The following is a 15,263-nucleotide window of genomic DNA, read 5'->3' as shown; positions in this document are numbered from 1 at the left end:
AAATCAAAAACATTAAAGTGACAATTCAGAGAAGAAATTTCAAATAAAGGGGATGCGTGTTAAAAATGAGACAAAACTGTTCCAACTCCAAAATGGAGTTGCTTATGCTAAGCTCCATGTCACCAAACTGAGATTTAACTCAATTACAGTTTCAGGTCTCCCAAAAATGGAATCTTAAAACAGTCAGTCAGAAATTACCTGGTCAGCACTAGTTAGGTATGCTGATAGATTCCTGCTGTCCCCTAAAGGAAAGTAACTTTATAATAACCAATTCAAACTTTTTGCCTAGTTTAATTTCCTTGTTCCCTCTCCCTACCATCTATAAAAGTATTTCATTTTGTACAGCTCTTCAAAGCTCCTTTCTATCTGCTAGATTGGATGCCTGATTCAAACAGATTTTTGCTCAAATAAACTCAAAATTTTTAATATATCTCAGTTTATTTTTTAACAAAGATATTTTCAGTGCTATGCTACATAATTCCGAAATGAAATTGAGTGCCCTGTTTTCTGGCTCAAATGGAGAAGCGTATGTGGGAAACCATGTTTTCTAATTAGCAAATACCTACGCGTGTTTTTTTACCTCAGCCTATAGTTGCTTTATATTGAGCCTGGCACTATTCTATTTTTCTGTTAAAGAGAATGATCCACCTCTCCTAGTGGACTTAGTATTGTTTCTTAGCCCTCTGTCTGAAGCTCTACCTCAGGGCATCCTTGAGATGTGTTTTTCTCCAATTGTTCCACTACAACTCAGGACACAAGAGCTGCCTAGTGTTCCTGATCTTCTTTCTATCCATAACCTCTCCCTGTGGGATGTTTTATTACCATGAGCATTGATTTAAGTTGATAGCTTCTCATTCTCAGTCTTGTTGGCTATGATCTTGTCTGAATAAACCACTCAGGAAATTCATTATATCCATTCTGATATTCTCCTTATCTTTCTAGTAAGGTGGATAATCGATGAGGAAAATATACAATAATCATTTGTAAAGAAAAACAAACTATTTTTTTCCCTTTTAGTTATCCCCTTATCTGGAGACCCACTGAATAGTGTCTATCTGATTAATTATACTGCAATAAAATACTGATAGCTATAAAATATTAATTTTCATATATTTCATCAGAGTATGAAATAATTATCTAGTTAACTTAGCTCCTGGCTGATAAATTCCTTGCAAATAGTAAATACTAAATAAATGTCGAACAAGTCATTTTCTTTAGATAACTTTATCTTATACAAACTTATTTTTACTTCTTTTGATGCATTTAAGCCATATATCTAACTGACCACTGCAAAGTTATTTTTGTCATCATTCATCTTCATGTATGTTTGTATTAAATTGTCATTGCTATTAGTCATTGAAAAAAATTTATATTATCAAATTATATAGGAGGAAAAGAAAACTAAAACCACCATAGTTCTAAACTTAGTACCCAGATAGAACTATCTTGTGTATTCTAATATTTTTTCAGAGCTATGTTTGTATGTATGTCTATATATCTGTGTTCATATTGGTATTGAATTCCAACTGTATCTCCCCCCCCCTTTTTTTTCCCTATTGGAGCTTTAGGGATTTTGAAAAAAATTATTGGTAATAGCTTTTATATTTTTCTTTTTCCTTGACATTTAACAAAGCATAATTTCCATACTGTTAAATATTCTTCATAAATAAAGTTTTATTACTGCCTAATATTCTATATCATGGATTGCCTTAATTCCCTTACCTATCCACAGGTTATTGACCACTGCTGCTTCCAAGGTTTTGTTCTAATAAATAATGCTGTGGTAAAAATCTTTTGCTGACATTCTGATTATTTCTTTAGGAAAGATTCCTAAAAATGGAATTAGAGAATGAGTCCCTCTTCAGACTTTTGTCACATTTTGTTAAAGGGCTTTCCAGAAAGTTTGATCCAGTTGTATTGTCCCCAGTTGCAATGTATAAGAATGCTGATCTCCCTGAATCTCAACATTACTGACATCCATAGGTAATAATTTCCATCAAGGACAGCGCTATGTCTGTATTGTTTTCTATGACCCAGCAAGATTAGACACCCACAGCTGCTCAATAATTATTTGAGGAGAAAATTAACAAGTATTTAAATCTTTGTAAGTTTAAGAGGTAAGATGTTCATTCTTTTGAAAAATACCTACTGATGCTGATATGTGCCAAACAGAGGTGAATACATGTGGTTGCTGCTGTTATGGGGCTTGCAATTTCATGTTGAAATCGTTATAGTTTTAATTTGAATTTTTGCATTACCAGTAAGGTTTTTTTTTCCATTCCGTATTGACTTTTTCTGCATCATTTATTTTGTGAACTTTCTATTCATGAGTTTTGCTCATTTCTCTATTGGCATTTTTGAATGAATTTCTAAATATCCAATGAGAGCTCTTTGTATATTATTAGCTGTGTGCTAGATCTGTTGCATATAGAATTGTGCTATATTTTAATACTTGGGTTGATATACAAGCTAGCTATGCCATATTGGGAAAGTTAATTACTTTAAAATCTCAGTTGAGATTAAAATAAAACCTACCTCAAAAGATTGTTGTGATCAGCAAATGGTATAATTCATACAAACCTTTAAGCACAGGCTCTTAAATAGTAAGCACTCAATACATAAATATTAGTTTTACTATTAATGTTATTACTGCTATTTCTATTGCTCAGATAAGACTTTCTTATACAAAGATTAAAAATTAATCCATATATTTTTCTGTTTAGAAGTTATACAAACTTTCTCAGGTCACAGCTCCCTTAGTGTCTAATTTTTTTCAGTGTACTCCTAGATCAAAGGAAATACCTACTACCACTGAGTTATTAGGTTCAAACAATTTAAGAAGTATTTATGTCTTACCAAGAACTTAGCGGTTGGAAAAAATTCACATAAATGAAAAAACTTAAAATTCTTATATAACCACGATTACTAATGGGATGTTTATGCCCTAATGAATACTGCACAACTTCTCAGATCTCAGAATCAGATTTAAAACCACCATGCTCCCTTCCTTACGCACTGAATTTTACACTACATTTGCTTCTAATCTCAGCAATTATTATGATATAAAGATAGGATGTCAATGAAACAAATGTAGCTCCAGCTAACGAGGAAACTGTGTGCTGGGAGTCAGTAACTTGTGCCATGTTCAACAGATGTCAAATATTGTTTCCCTTGAAAATTTAAACTATCCCATGGTGCCCCTGAATTGACCTTCTACAGTATCCTTGGGTAATTTGGTACAAAATTTAGGAACCATGGGCTATATGTCTTACATTTTTGTTTTTTTCCTTTGCATATAATTATTTAATTTATTTATATTTTACTTTCAGTAATTTAACAATATAATTTTCTCTTTCATAGAAATTTTATCAACATAATGAAAAATGTTTTCTTTCTTAGGGTTTAACATCGCTTTATCATAAATCAAAATAATACGTAGCCCAGAATCACCTTGGGTGCTTATAAGTTATGCCAGACTTAGAATACTTTTGGATAGGATATTTTAAGCAACATTGATAAGTGACCCTTGGGGACCCTACACTTGAGAATAATTTTTCTGGGATCTATTTCTGGATTACCTATTCTAGTCCACTAATCTTTTTTAAGTTTAGGTTGATTTTAATTTATTTAGCTATATAACATGTGTCTTTATCAGAAAGAAAAAGCCTATTCCCGTTACTTTTGTTAAAAAAGTTATCTGCATTTATTTATACTAAAAGTAACTGTATATTTTTAAATAAATTATTTGTTCCATCAGTACTTTCTCTTTTGCCAGCTTAGAATTTATTAGCTTAGAATAATATTTATGTATATTAAGTATTTTCTATATTGGCTATCTTATAGCAATGTATTCAGTGTTTCCTTTCCATTTCTGTAAGAGAAGAGAAGAGGGTGCTGCCCCTCTACTTCAAGCCACAGGAAGTCACTTCAAGAGGAACTTCAAGGACACCACTCAGAAAGCATGATAGCCCCCTGGAGTCTAGGAGACATGTTAGCCTGATATCTGGCTCATGCCCAGGAAACCTACAGGGTGAGGAACTGATCCAAAGGCAGGAAACAGTCTATGAAGAAAGAGAATACATTGGGAAAGAGTGGATGTTGTATTCCTCATGGCCATAGGTGAGCCACATGGGAGAGAATCAACCAGGTTCATCTTAAAAGGGACTCCTCCCAGAGGACTTCTTGACAAGGGTGAGGCAATTCAGTAGACAGTGGAGTACACAGGATACCTGACTGAGGGTGGATTGTAAGAAGTGGTATGTGTGCCTGATAAATGTATAACAACTTTCTGGAGCGCTGATTAGGGATACTTCCTACACCAACATACACCTGCTTAGATGAAATCTCTGCCTCAACTCTTCTTTCTCTCTGTCTCCAGCTCCTGAAGAGTTAAATCCAAAAGAGGAAATGATCCAGAGCCCTGCTGAGATCTTTCCACTGTTCAAGGTACTAAGGAGGGAAGAGTGAGAAAGTGTGGATCTCAATCCTTGCCCAATTCCAAACATGTTCAGCCTGTGCTGGAAGGAAAATTTCTATCAACATGAGATTAGAATTTAATATAGATTCATCTAAGTTTAATAATAGAAAGTTTAGGAAGTTTTGGAATCTTCCAAATAAATACTGAAAGTATTATAAAAGGAAAATCTACATAGCATAGTTAAATATAACCTTTGAGAAAAAATGAAATTAAATAATCAAAAAAATATGAGATTCCTCAATAGTCAGTCATACACAGATTTGTAAAGCTCATATGTTTTATTTTGACTAACAAAATTATTTTTCAAATATTTTCTTTGTATTACTGATCTATTCTTCATATCTAATATACAATTGTATTTTAGCCACATATATAGTTTTATATATAGTCATATATATATATATCACTACTCCCACATATTTTAGAAAGTCATCTATAGATTCTTCCTAATATGTAGAAGCTCAAGTTGTTGTTTTTTTTTCTAAAAGTAAGGGTTATTTCCTTCTTTTCTTTCAAAATAGATGAAAGGAGGCAAAGCAATTGGCATAAAATTATATATCAGAAGGAGGGTACAGGTTTATGAATACAGAGAAAAGGTCACTGACTGGGTGAATTATTTGTGAGAATGAGACGTGGCACTGTAACATTTTCAAAGCAAGTACAATGGATAGACCAAGAAAGTGTTTGAACACAAAAGTAAAAAAAAACAAAGTAAAACTTTAGGATCAGAACAACAATAGATCTTAGAGTGCATGCAAAAGTCTACCAAGGAAAATGAATAATCTTTTCCCTTTGTGAATCAACATTTGTCAGTCATCTACTCTATGTTGAGTATACCCTTCTGGCTCAGAGTCCCCTTCCCACACTCTCCTTCCTTGTGGGGAGTAATGCAGCAGACCTAGGCCAGAGCAGAGCCCACTCTGCAGGCTTGGGGCAGTCCTGCCTGGGGGCTGGTCCTCACTGCCGTCCAAACAAGAGCCAGGTTGGGTGTAAAGAAAGTGCACTATGTTACCATTCAGAGCAAGGGTTATAGACTAGGCAACTTTAGTCAAAGAAGGTATTAGGGATAGAGGTACCGATATGAAAATATCAAGTCCATAATTTTTATCAACTTAATCCTTTTAGATAGTGAGATCAAAAATGGAATGATAGTCCAGGAAAATTTTTCCCTCATCAACCTGTGGCTACCTCCTTGACCTATTTGGTATTCAATCTCTGGGTGATTGAGGACAAATGATGCTGGCCTGTAATATCATTTTCAGTAATTTCTGAAGGAGAGTAGAACACAGTAAGTAGAGTAGGTATAATAAATCCTTCTTTTTCTTTGTTTAGGTTTTTACAAAAATCTCTTTTTTTCCATGAAGAATTTTGAAGCCTGAGGTATTCCAAGAGTCTTAGTGCAGTTTTACACTTTAATAATTTCAAATATTTAATGCTGCAAATTTATTTTAAAAACAACAGTTGAAAGTTGAATTAGCTGTCATTATTATTTAATTTTAGAATTTGGAATAAAATATTTTTTATTTAAAATTTTTGCTTTAGTTAATGTTAATGTTTGTCACCTTCTATTAGACTAAAACCAAATGTTAATATGTAAAATTTTATTAAAATTATAAAAATAATAAGATTATTAAATGTAAATAATGATATTTAATAATAGTTTATTATTTAATGGTTTCAATAGTTATTATTTAATAACTAATAAATAATTTCAAGTGAACTTTTATAGAAGTTTTGGCATTTATACATCTGAACTTACTGAAGCTATACCTACCTGTACTAAGGCTTTTGGGACACTGTGTTTAAAACCTAAGAAGCTGGGGCGCCTGGGTGGCGCAGTTGGTTAAGCGTCCGACTTCAGCTCAGGTCACAATCTCGCGGTCCGTGAGTTCGAGCCCCGAGACGGGCTCTGGGCTGATGGCTCCGAGCCTGGGCTCTGGGCTGATGGCTCCGAGCCTGCTTCCGGTTCTGTGTCTCCTTCTCTCTCTGCCCTCCCCCCTTCATGCTCTGTCTCCCTCTGTCTCAAAAATAAATAAATGTTAAAAAAAAAAATTTAACCTAAGAAGCATTTTTAGGTTCTTCTAATGGAGTCAGAACTTTGCAGCCTTCTTTGAAATACTTCTTGATTTCATGTATTTGTAACTTCTTTTGTAACCTTTATGGCAGAAGCTCTCAGTTTTTGTGAATTTTAAAAATGTGGTTTTGGGGAGTGACAAAAATTAAGTCAGACTGAAGGTAAAAGGTGAACCTGGTACAGATGGATGTTAGGAGAGCAGACCTGGGCACGAGTGGTGGATAGGGTTCCTGTGAAAGAGAAGGAGGGAGGATCGAGGCTGGTAGGTACCAGGCAGCAGGCTGAGGTGATGGGGCAAAATCACTAATGAACAAAAGACAGGAAGGAAATACAGAGCAACCTGACAGTCCTCTGGGCCATGTCAGAAAATGTAGTTTAAATAATATACACTTCCCTGGTGATGTGATTTGTGTTTTTAAATTTCTCCACCCTGGGTGGGAGGGAGGGGAGGGTGGGTGATGGGTATTGAGGAGGGCACCTTTTGGGATGAGCACTGGGTGTGGTATGGAAACCAATTTGACAATAAATTTCAAATAAATAAATAAATAAATTTCTCTACACTTATTTCTCAGAAGAGAGCATAAACTCTTATCTTTTTCTCATAATGTCATCTTAAGTGTTGATTGGATTGTTAAAAAAAAACAAATAAGATTATTATATCTGGTTCCCTATGGAGATAGCACCCTCCAAAATTTTATGTATATAATTATATATATATATATATATATATATATATATATATAAAGATACAAGTCTTACATTATTTTTCTCTAGAAGCAAACTTTCAGAGGATCTAATATGTAAATATACAAAATTTAAACCATGTTATGTGTAATTAACTAAAGCAATTATACAATATCTGAGACAGAAAGCCAGCAGATCTTAAACAATTGTATAGTATTATAAAGAATCTTATATTAAAATTAACAACCAATTGCTAAGAAAGTAATTTCCTCCTCTAAAGTATTTTAAGCCTCCAATGATACATTTCCTGAAAAATTATGATTTTTTTTTATTTGAAACACATTTACCTATTCCTCCTTTATAGATAAAACTACCTACTTTTAAACGTAACATGCACATAGGGATTTTGGAGAATGTGTTAGATTCAGAAGATGAGATTTCTCTGAATTCTCCTACAGAATAAAAAAAATGCTATGCACAAGGCAATCCAAACTTTTGATGAATGATCACACTGTACAGTTTGACTGTCATTTCCTTGTCCTGTTCTCTATCACACACCTGATACTGACATTTCCAGGGCAGTTTCTCTGACTCAACAGATTCTAGGTTTTCTTCATTTTTTAAGCGGAAAATGACATAGCCCTGATTCTGTTTTGATGGGTAGCTTTTAAAATCAACAACCTATAGATTTCTAGGTATGGCCCATCACAGTAGACACAGGCATCAATTAGTAAAGTGCTGAAGCAAAGTAAATTATTGAGAAGCAGTTCATCACTCTCATTTTTGAAACAAGTCAGCCAGAAAGTATTTATGAAAGATCATTTCATGTTTAGAACTCTGCTAGATGCTATGGGGAAGTAAAAAGAGTTTCAGAACACAAGGAACTTGGGATCTACTGAGTAGGAACTTAGGGCTTTGCAAGAAAAGTATTGGCCCACTTGTTTTCAGCTAGTCAGCTCTGATGTGGTTACTATGATTGAAACTGTTTGAATGAAAATGCTGTTTGATTCTGTTTGAAACAAGAAATGACAGCAAAAAAAAAAAAAACTTAAAAAAGCTAACTTCTGGGCAAAATTGCATAAAAATAATCAGATAAGTTTAGTGTTTTCTACTTAATTCTTAATACAACTCTTAGAGGTAGTCATTCCCAAATATTTAGTGTTTCACAACTAAGACAGTCTGGCATTTTTTATTTTATTTCCTATATATTTTAAATTATACAAACCATATATGTTTATGTTAAAAAATAGAAAATACAGGAAAAATCTATAGATTATTATTCTGCAAATTTGAGTCATATCTACCTTCCTAAAGCTGCCATAACAAAGCACCACAGACAGGGCGGCTTCAACAACAGAAATGTATCTTCTCACAGTTCTGGAGGCCGAAGTCCAAGATCAAGGTGTCAGCAGGTTTGGTTTCTTCTAAGGTCTCTCTCCTTGGCTTAGAAGCCCCCTTCTCTGTCTTCACATGGTCTTCACTCATTACTGTGGGTCCCAATCTCCTCTTCTTATAAGAACACTGTCTATATTGGATTAGAACCCACTTCACATTCTGAGGTACTGGAGGTTAGGATCTCGACATAAGCATTTTGGAGGACACAATTCAGCCCATATAATCATCTATATAAGTAGACGGTTGATAGTCTGATAGAGCGAAACACACATATATCTTCTTCTCACTTAATGCATGGTTTTTACATACATATAAATGCAAATCTATAAAATATATTTTAATGACTAAATATTATAAAATTACATGGGTTTAACACAATGAGTTTAACTAGTTTCCCACTGTTAACCTTTTAAGTTGTTCTTAGTATTTTTTCTATTTAAATCCTGCTGTATGAACATCCTTACATATGCACCTTGACAAAATTTCCTATTAATTCTCTTTTGATAAATGTCTAGTAGTGGATTCTCTTAGTCAAAGAGCAGGTTCTTTTTTTTTCCCTTAGGGATTTTTATACTTACTGCAATATTTGTGTCAATTTTTCACTCCAACAAGTATGAAATACAAATGCCTGTTGACCATTACCATGTCAGCTTGTTGTTTCTATTCTTTCTTTCTTGTCTCGGAAAAAATGACAACTTACTGTATTTACATTTATAGTTACTGAAATTAAATTGACCCCGGGGTGGGAGGTAAGCATTTCTTTTTTTCTTTTCATGCTTTATGCCCATCTATACTCTCTCTTTTGTGAATGCAAGCCCCATCTGAACCCTCCCCCACCTACCATTACTGTTTACGATTAAAGCTCATTATTTTCTTCAGTGAGCCACTGAGCAGAACACGAATCATTTCAGTCACCACCAGGGAAAGTTGGGTAAAGTTAAATAACCCAGCCACTTTCCCCTGCAATATATGTCCTCCTAGTGACGACTGTAAATTCCGTCTTGCTTGAGATGTGCTCTGAGCAGACACAGTGCCCGGACAGAAACCCTACCAGGGCTGTGGTTTAGCAAACATTGTGTTCCCCCATATTTTCCAAATATTAATTGTAGCTATTGTTTTTAGATGGTAGCCTTCTCCTTGTGGTTCTCTGCATCTAGACATCTGAACTATTTCAGCTATAATACTTTTCCGCACCATTGGTTGCATACTGTGAGGCAATATTTGACGTTACATAGTTTCAGGTTAATGTGGCAAATAAAGCCAAGTTTTACATATTTTACTGTCAGTTCTCTTTTTCTGCCCTGCGCATTTTCCTGCAATCCTCCATTTGTATTTTAAAGGGAGATTTGTTCCTTGGAGACCTGGAAAAATGGTTTAAAAATGACATCATAGATCCTTGGTAAGTCTCTCCGTGGTGGTTTCTCAGAAATAAAAGAAAAATAATAGATTTCCTCAGAGATACCGACACTTCAGTTCACAGGCTGTTGTTGGTTTGTTTCTATTCCACACTGAATTCATCTAGGTGTTCTGTGTGATCAATTTAAGTGTTCCAGACTGCTGACACCATATGCCTTATGAGAGTCTTTTTTTTTTCATACTATTTTTCATAGATTCTGAATGAGATGAATTATACAGCACATTAAACAAAGTGCAAGACAGAAAAAAAGAAAAAAGAAAAAAAGAAAAGAGAGCGAACGCAAGATGATTCCTTTGCTTTTGAAAAAAAAATTGACTTTACTTACGATACTGTCCAGCTATCTTTTCAAGAACACCAGTGCCCTCCTGACCATCATTGTCATGCTCCACATTGATCACAGTTCAGCGCTGCAGGATAATTCAACATCTCTGTATGTTTCTGGCCAAGGTCTTTGAAACGGTAAAAATCTCCCTTACGAAAAGGAGATAGTTTTGAAAAAAGTATCTAAACATTTTCTAGGAGAATAAGAGAATAATTTAGTCGTCACTCTTTCCTTTTTTTTTTCCCCTTGTTTCCTTTTTTTTTTTTCCTTTGTTCTCTTTTTTTTTTTTTTTCTTTTTTCTTTTCAGTTCTATCTCATGCTACTCCTGGACACATATAAGTTTAAATTTCACTTTCCTAACTTTGAGTCTACATGTAAATATCAACTGGTAGACGTAAAATGTAGAGTGTTCCCCTGACTATAATGACAACAAAGATACTTATTTCTGCTCAAGATGAAGAAAGCATTCTTCAAATACTTGCTGAATATGTCTTTGATTCAACAGAGATAATTAGTTTCAGTTAGTTAAGCTGAGCAACTATTTGCTTCAAAGAAGATATTATATTTGCTTAATTGCATTTAAGTGCTAAACACTGTAAAGGGTAACATTTCCTGAAAATGGGATCTTTTCCTCTTAACTGGTTACAGGATAGCTATGAAACCACCAGAGTCAGGAGCAATTTACCAGTTTGAAAATGATAGATGTTTTCTGATTGTTCCCCTGACATTAAATATTATTCCCCTAACATTCAATAGTCCATATCCACTTAATCAAATTGGATCTTTATATGGACTCAAAAAAAAAAAAAAAAGAAAGAAAAAGACGTACATGGTTAATCTCTCAGTCCAAAGTGGATCTTGGTAAGCAAAATGACAATATCACAAAAAGAATCAAACAAAACTATTCTCTATGGACATATGGATGGAGTCATTGTATCACTCTAGAGTGTTTGGGTTTTAATTAAGATGCAGATACAGCAAATCATCTGTAGAAAAACTGATACAGTTTCATTAGGCCAGAATAAGTTACCAAGTAGTAAATACATTTTTCAAAAATAAAATAAAACAAAACCAGTTATTTTTGCTTCAATTTTCAGCTAAACAAATACATAAGCCAACAGTGGAAGCAACTGATGGCTAGAACATGATAGTCTGAATCCATCACCCCTAAAAGCTGCTTCCCTTTGGTATAGGAAGCTTTATCTCTGACTCCAAATGAAGTGACGGCAAGATACCAAGTTTAAAATTCTCTAACTGTCAAGGGCTGTTTTACTAATTATCCAGATTCCAAGGCAATCATACAACCGTAATCATTCACCTCACGCCTGGAAACATAAGTCTTGTTCTTTTGATGAATATTTATAAGACAGTGTAAAGCAGTCTACTTTCTTTTCCCTTCAGGCAAGACAATTTGGAGTTCATCAATATGTATTACCAAGGACTTTTATAAAAGGCACTTCAAAGAAAATTCATCAGGCATTCCTTTTGTCTTGATTTCTGTTAGACTGATACTTCCTTTTGACAAGTATCAATAAATTATCCTCTGATGGCTAGAAACTTGATGTCTTATTCAGAAACTTCCTCACACAGCAAAATCTGGGCTTTGAGTTTCAAGTGAAATTATTAAGATCCTGCATCTAATTTAAGGACAGACGGAAGATATGCAAATTAAAAACAATAAAACAAACATGTACATAGTCACCCTACAGCACATAGGATGGAGGTTTCCACAGTTGAGCATTTTCTTGCTATATACAACTTGCAACTTTTCTATTTGTCATGCAAACATATTTAGACATCCTTCACAAGTTAAAAAAAATTGCAAGCCTCAGTTCCTGGATAAATGGAAGAATCACACCAAATGAAAACCAAATTAATATAGATATGGAAAGTGAAGAATGACAAGCTGTCTCTCTCCATAAGGCTGATTAGTTTTCTCTCTTGAATATTATTGGTTAGACTCACATTTCTATAAGAGAAGTGTGAATAAATGCAATTGTCTAAAATAAGAATGAAAAAAAAAACACTGCTCTATTTAATGAGCTTTGAAAACAACATAAAAATCCTTTTATTTGCATCCTTTCTAAAAAAAAAACAGCTTAGTTATTTTATTATTCTGGCAAAAAGTATTGGGAATAGAAAAACACAATTGATATATATTTCTATAAATAAACACATAGCATGCTTACTAAAGAGTCTATTTTATGACTTTACTCACTCTTTACAAAGTTATTGTGCTAATTATAAAAATATTTCCATATTCTAAGAAACTGTTTTGTCATTACCTGCTAAAATATAAAATAAAACTTAATATCTAAATTAAACTCAATCTTAAAAAAGAGAAAAAGAGTGGCATTTGAGCTTAAATGCATGCAAAGCAAAGCATTTAGTATAGTATATAGGGAACTACTATATATTTATTATATATAAATATAATATAATTAATATTAATTATATTATTAATCAAACAGCCATTCTATAAAGTTCATACACACCACCAAAACATGTATCTCATTTTTTAAAATATAATTCACAATGAATAAATAAATTTGAAACAGAGAGTTTATTTTGTAAAAATAAGGGAAATAAAGAAGGAAAAGATGGCAAGCCGAATAGTTGTAGCATATGCTATATTCTCTGAGTTCCGGAGAGCTGAGATACGTTATTCAATGGCTTTATAAAAGTAATTGAATACAAGAGTGCTATTTGAAAATAGTTTATTTTTAATATTATTTGGTAAGAATGATAATGATGGTGTAAGTCTGAACTGTATTTTCTACTCTTCACTGAATAAATTTGATTTATAACATTGTTTAAGGGGTACAATGTATTACTTTGATACATTTCTATATTGTACTATGACTCTGTAGCAATATTTATCACATTACATAATTATAGTACACTATTATTGTCTGTATTTATTATACTGTGTGTTAGATCTCTATGGTTTATTTACTACTCATTACAAGTTCATACCCTTAAACACCAGCACTCTTATCCCTGCACCATCCCCTGGTAACCACCATTTTACTCTTTTATCTCATTTTATTTTTTATTTCAGGTTTCACTTTTTAAAATTCCACATAAAAGTGATATCATACAGCACTTGTCTCTGTCTGACTTACCTCATTTAGCAAAATGTGCTCAAGGTCCACGTTGTCACAAATGGAAGGATATTCTCCTTTATCATGGTTGAATAAAATTCCACTGTGTATATGTATCACATCTTTTTTATCCATTCAACTATTGAAGGCCACATAGCTTGCTTCCATACCTTGGCTATTGGGAATAATGCTGTAATGACATGGAGTGCAGATATCTCATCAAAATCGTGTTTTCATTTCCTTTTAGAACACACCCAGAAGTAGAATTGTTGGGTTGTATGGTAAACCTATTTTTAATATTTTTGTTGTTTTTCTTGATTTCTATTTTCACACCATTTTGATCCAAGATGATAATTGGTATGATTCCAATTGCTAAGAGTTGTTTTGTGGCCAATCATAGGATCTGTTCTAGAAAATTTTCCTTATGCACTTGAGAAGAATGTGTGTTCTGCTGTTGGATGGAATGTTCTATATACGTCTATTAAGCCCATTTGTTCTACAGTGTGCCTCAACTGCAACATTTTTTCACTGATTTTCTGTCTAGATGACCTATCTTTCACTAATAGTGGATTATGGAAGTCATTCCCTACAATTATTGTATTGTTGTCCGTTTCTCCCTGAAGATCTGTTATTATTTGCTTAATATATTTGGTGCTTGGATGTTGGGAGCATATATTTATTATTGTTATCTCTTCTTGATGTATTGACCCCTTTATTGTTATAAAATGACTTTTTTTTTTAAATCTCTTGTTACCTTCTTTGGCTTGAAGTCTATTTTGTCTGATATAATAAAGACTAACTCTGCCTCCTATTTTTTTTTAGATTCCCTGTGCTCAGAGTATCATCTTCCAAGGTTTCACTTTGACCTATCTGTGTCTTAAGAACTGAGATGAGTCTCCTGTGGGCACGTCTTGTTTTTTTTATCCATCCAGCCACTCTTTGCCTTTTGATTGGTGAGTTCAATCCATTTAGGGTAATTATTGATACGTAGGGATTTACTACTGTCATTTTATCTTTTGCCTTCTAGTTACTTTCTCCCTTATTGTCTCTTTTTTACTTCAATTTCTGTCTGACTTTGTAAATTGATGGTTTTCCATGATGAATTGTTCAGTTTCCCCTGTACGTTTTGTATCTCTGCTCTAGGTTTTTGCTTTCTACTTGCCATTAGATTTACATAAAACATCTCACAGATAAAATAGTCCTTTTCTGTTGGTAGCAATTTATCTTCATTTGCTTAAAAAGTTTGGATTCTTTTACTCTACCCCTTTTATATTTTTGATATCATAAATTATCTCTTTTTATGCTCTAATTTTAATACCACATTATTTTTAATGCTCTTTTCCTTTAACCTCAGTGTTATAGGTGATAGCTTAATATACTATTCTAATAAATAGTTGCAGTATTCTAACTCTGACTATTTATTACCTTCTTCAGAGTTTTGTGTACTTTCATCTTTTTGTTTCAAAGAAAGAACTCCTTCCAACATGTCTTGTGAGGCAGGTCTAGTGATGGTGAACTCCTTCAGCTTTTGTTTGTCTGGAAAAGCATTTATTTCTCCTTAACATTTGAAGGGTACCTTTGCCAGATGGAATATTCTTGGCTGGCAGTTTTTATCTTTCAATGTTTTAAATATGCCACTTCACTCTCTCCTGGCCTGTAGAGTTTCTCCTGAGAAATCTGCTGATAGCTTAATGGGGGTACCTTTGTAGGCTACTGTCTTTTGTTCCCCTGGCTGCCTTTAACTTTTTTCTTTCTCATTATGGAATTTTGACGGTTTTAATATAAAGTGT

This window comes from Prionailurus bengalensis, chromosome B2 (assembly GCF_016509475.1).
Source record: "Prionailurus bengalensis isolate Pbe53 chromosome B2, Fcat_Pben_1.1_paternal_pri, whole genome shotgun sequence".
Taxonomy (NCBI): domain Eukaryota; kingdom Metazoa; phylum Chordata; class Mammalia; order Carnivora; family Felidae; genus Prionailurus; species Prionailurus bengalensis.
Note: the sequence above shows the minus strand (reverse complement) of the source record.